Source organism: Vigna angularis, chromosome 3, assembly GCF_016808095.1.
Source record: "Vigna angularis cultivar LongXiaoDou No.4 chromosome 3, ASM1680809v1, whole genome shotgun sequence".
Classification (NCBI taxonomy): domain Eukaryota; kingdom Viridiplantae; phylum Streptophyta; class Magnoliopsida; order Fabales; family Fabaceae; genus Vigna; species Vigna angularis.
This window is the reverse complement of record NC_068972.1, coordinates 32,331,860-32,336,901: the sequence shown is the minus strand read 5'-3', so window position 1 is coordinate 32,336,901 and position 5,042 is coordinate 32,331,860. Positions and strand designations below refer to the sequence as shown.

At 35.8% G+C, this 5,042-nt stretch overlaps 1 pseudogene; it reads right to left on the bottom strand.

The window, feature by feature from the left end:
- Window positions 1-349: 349 nt before the first annotated feature.
- On the bottom strand, window positions 350-1,545 carry LOC128195863 (glycerol-3-phosphate dehydrogenase [NAD(+)] 2, chloroplastic-like; annotated as a pseudogene).
- Between the last annotated feature and the right edge of the window lie 3,497 nt (window positions 1,546-5,042).

Sequence of the window (5,042 nt, the reverse complement as noted above, 5' to 3'; positions counted from 1 at the left end):
ATTTGCATCAATGAAATCCCTTCCGTTAAATCCATACAAACGGTTAATTATTTTTCTCTCTCTTCTACTTTTTCTACTTTTTCTACTTTTTCTGTGCAACGTAACATGTTTTCTCTCTCTTCTACTATTCTTCTTCTCTCTCTTCTACCAATTATACAATATTTAAAATAGGACCACCTTTGTTAAGACCTTTTGTTCCAAAAGGAAAACAAAGTAGGGTTTAGTTAGTACTAGCCGTTGTGTTCTGATCTTTTGTGCCACTCAATGTTTAAATTTGAACTACTGAACTATTGTGCATGTAGGTCTTAACGTTTAAATGAAAGAAAACTATGAATCAAGTGAAGGTCATCTACCTTGATGTGTTGATTCTTAAATGACTTGAAGCTAGTAGCTGCTGAATTGTATTTGCGAAATTTTTGTCTTTTGATGCCACCACCATTGTTGTTATTAGAAAATGAAACCAAAAGACAAATTTGACTGACTTTCATCATAGATACAATCAAAGAAACAAAATGTGCGCACACTTATAACAACATCATTGTTACCTGTTGGTAGCTTATCCATCAATTCTAGCGAAAAAGAAGGCCTTGATAGTGCAACAAAAGGTTGGCGAGGATTTCGTAGTGCTTGTGGAATAATTTGAGCCATCATCCTCAGTGTATTTAGCTCTAGGCCTTTACTCATAGAAATGAATGGCAAGCCTGGATCAACATATACTCTGCAACACTCTCGAGAAAAGATGCACTGAACTGCAATAGAAGAAACAAAGATTTAGACGGTCATGTCTTTTACAAATGTCAAAACCTAATAGTCATCATACATTTTGCATTTGATAGCAAAGGTTCAAACTTAATGAAACATCATACTACCATTAACGACTAGGATGAATAAGCTTATCCAGAAATTCTCATAAGGGAAGAAAACAAAAAAATCAAATCAATATTTTCTTGTAAGTTAAAATCAAATTATGCACTTCGTCTTTTAAGAAAATCTCTTCCTCTAGCTTTTAAAAAAATTACAAACATACATTGATTTTAACTAAAGAAAAAACAATCAAAGTTTGATTATTTTTTCCATTTTCGTCTTCTACGTGTATTTTAACTAATGAATAAACACTTGATTCATTTTGTTTTATATTTTCTTTTATGGAGAGAAGTTTACCCAAAGACCTACTTACATTCTATACTAATACGCAATGATGGACAAAGTAAAAAATAACCAACAAATTGACATTACCTGAACAGGTACGGCATGAAGGCAGGAATCAACACCAAGCAAAGTAGATTTAGCATCAGTCGTGGCAACAAAAGTACTTACTGCCCAACAAAAGAATACAAAAACAGTCACCTAAGAGAGATACATACAGAAAACAAAATTAGATTACCACAACTCACAAGTTACCATGTACTTGTGCAGACTATGAGCACAGACAAAAAAATGTTATCAATTACAAAGGTTGTCATTGATAGACAAGCAAACTTGAGGGTCCCGAACCAACATATTCACCTCTAACTCAGCCTTTCTGTTTGCCACATGTGCAGCCATTGTCGGCCCAAACGACCGCCCTCCAAGCACAACCACCTTTTCTCACCCAAAAAACAAACCTCTCAGCACCACTACCACACAACACACCAACACGAAACTCGCAAACACTATATCACCTTACCAACATTCAGACATACAATCACAAGAAGAGAGTAAAACGTTTGTTATATTTTCTTCTAAGCTAAATTAAGTTTTAAACACATCATAAATTTAATTATTTCTAATTAGCGTGTTGTTTGATTATACAGTCAAGAAGAAAAATGACATAAATTTTACTTTGGTCTTGGTTGTCTCAAATTCACTGACCAATTCATTATTCTCTCACTAATGTTGTTAAACTCTCATATGACCAACAAATTAAAGAAGATTAGAGAGGGAATTAGTGAGTTGATTCAACGAATTAGACACAAGAATATGGAAACAATGATCAGAAGTAGAATTCGTAGAAGAGAGAGAAGAAGAATAGTAGAAGAGAGAGAAGAAGAATAGTAAAAGAGAGAAAAAACCTGCTAAAACCTGCATTGCACAGAAAAAGTAGAAGAGAGAGAAAAATAGTTAACACTGTTTGTACGGATCTAACGGAAGGGATTTCATTGATGCAAATTTTATTAGGTGAGGACGTTATTGACGCACTTTTTAAAGGATGGACTAATTTGATATTTTCGAGCGAAACTGGGGAAAAAATAGGATATTAAACCTTTAACTGTGTTACATAGTCGATTATATACAACTTGCATTCGACTAAGTCTGTTAAAGTTTTGAAATTCTGTTAATGCTTGTGTTAAATGTTAAAACGACTATATTTTTATATATGTTGACCAAGCATTTATCATGGTTCGATTGCATTAATTGCACATTCAATTAACTGCATTGATTGTTGCTAACTACGTTGATTGAATTGTTACATTCGACTACATTAGTAGCTAAGTCGATTAAAATGCGTCTGAATTTTGAAAATCTATAAATTGACGCGAACTTGATTTCTGTAACAATTTTTGTGATTCTAACAGTTTTGTGATATTTTGCAGAGAGTGCATTCTTACAGAGAAAGGGAAAGAGCTCCAAGAAATAAGCAGTGACCATAGTGATCATCTACTTGTGGATTCTTGAAAAGCAAGTTAACTGCACTTACAAAGGATGATCATATCTGCACATTTAGGTGTTACTAAAAGATCAAAGGCTACAATCTACTAAAGATTGGTTTGAAGTTTCCCTGTTGTGATTACAGGAAGAAGAGTGTGTTGCGTTCTTGACTTAGATTGCAGGAGAGGGGATTCTTGCTGCTAGTCTGTTTTGTATATGCCTATATTTTGATTAGAGGGTTAGAGAGGTGTTTTATATTTTTGACGTGAGGTCGCTATAAAAACCTTGTTGTAAAAACCTTGATCATTATAGTGCATTGGCTTCCTATGGTTGGAAGGACACTAGATGTAGGCTTGGCCGAACCAGTATAAAAACCCAACGTTTGATCTTTCTATCCCTGTAGTTTTTATTCAGTCGACTGCATACTTCTTTAAATTGATTATAATTCCGTTGCATAAACAAATCTCTTTCCTTGCATTTCAAGAAAGCTTTTAAAGGTATCCACTTTACGAAAAAGATTTAAAGAAAACTTTGATTTTACATTTCACCAATTCACTCCCCATCTTGGTGTGAGAAATCAAGCCATTCTATTTTCAACAATTGGCTCCAGAGCTAGTTTTCATAAGATATTTGAAAAACAAGTCGATTATCTTTTTCCCTAAATCGACTGATCCTGAGAAATGGCTTTAAATTTTCAAACTTTTGGTGAAGGTGCATCCACAAATAGACCACCACTATTTGCTGGAGAAAATTATGCTTTCTGGAAAATAAGGATGCAAATCTTTCTTGAATCTATGGATAAAGGAGTTTGGGATGCAACTCTAAACGGTCCATTTGAGCCAACTCATGTTGTTAATGGAAAAACTGTTTTGAAAAACTTTTCTGAGTGAAGAGCGGCGAGCGGTGTAGTCAAGCGTGGCTTTGCTACATTTTTCATTTTCCAATTCCATTTCTACTCTGTCCAAACCACAATTAGCACAATTTAATCGGTCCAAACAGTGGCAAATCATGCATAGACAATACCAATCATCAAAAATCAAGGTTTTTCATCAACATTCATCAAAAATCAAACTTTTAAGAAATTAAAACATTAGATGGCATGACTTACTTGGTTGGAGACAAAGGATTAGTAGATAATGCTCAAACAAATGGAAGAAATTTGAACTTCTAGCAGTCACACACTCCAAAACCCCAAACTGGAATGATTGAATGGTGAAAAATGGGTGAGAACTAGGGTTCTTGGTGGAAGAATGAGGAGGAAAGTGATGAGAGAACTTAGGAGGAGTGTTTAGGGAGGCTAGAGTGGAAGAAATCTGAGATAGGGGGCTTGGGGGAAACCCTAGGGTATAAAAAGATGAAGTGGGCCGAAATCCCGCTTGAGCCCTTACTTAAAAACCCAATTCTGCAGTCGCGCCGCCCGGGCGGTCCTCAGGGGGCGCTTGAGCGGCGAGCGACACTTTTCTCCCTTAGTTTTTTTTGGCCGTTTTTGGGTATTCCTGGCCATGGGTTCTCAGATTCAACTTAGAATTTTCAAGTTTCTTTTCCTTAGCTCTCGCAACAACACTCAAATCAAACAATTAATCTTTCTCCACCCCTCAAACATTCAGTTATTACAAACTATGCACACTAGAATCAAGCAAACAAAAAATAAACATAAAAGAATTCAAATGACAAAAATCCAAACTAAATAAACAATAAACAAAATAAAAGTTTTTAAAACACTGGGTTGCCTCCCAGTAAGCGCTTCTTTAGCGTCACTAGCTTGACCCAATAAGCTCATGTCACATCTTTGATCTTGGTGTCATCTTTTCCTTCTTCACACCAACTGATCTTCAATAGCTTCCTGTTCACCTTTTTGATTCTCCTGGAAAATGGAGATTCAATCTGTATCAGTCCATCAGTTATGAGTTCTTTCACAACCCACAGCTTTTTGTTGAATCTCACTGGGATGCCTGGTCTGAGTTCTTCATGTTTCTCCAAGGAGTCTTGATGAACACTTTTTCCTTTGCTATCTTTTTCTTCTTCCTTTACCTGTGACAGAAAACATGTTTTACCTTTCTTTCCTGGCTTGGCAGCTTTAGTACTAATCTATGGTTCATCTCCACATGCACCTTTGAGACTAGTCTTCTTCACCTGGATTTGCTGCTCAGCATTGAAGACATTGAAAATCAACTACTCCTCCTGGTCCTTAAGTTCTATAGTTCCATCATCAACTAAGTCAATGTTAATCAAGAATCATACAAATAAAATGGTTTAAACCGTGAGTCCCCGGCAACAGCGCCAAAAACTTGTTGATGAATCGGCAAGTGTACCGAATTGCACAAGTAATATAAAATGGTAAGACCAAGTATCGTGCCCCAAAGGACTCTCGACACTAGACAGTCGTGTGATAACTCGATTAATTAGGACTTAAA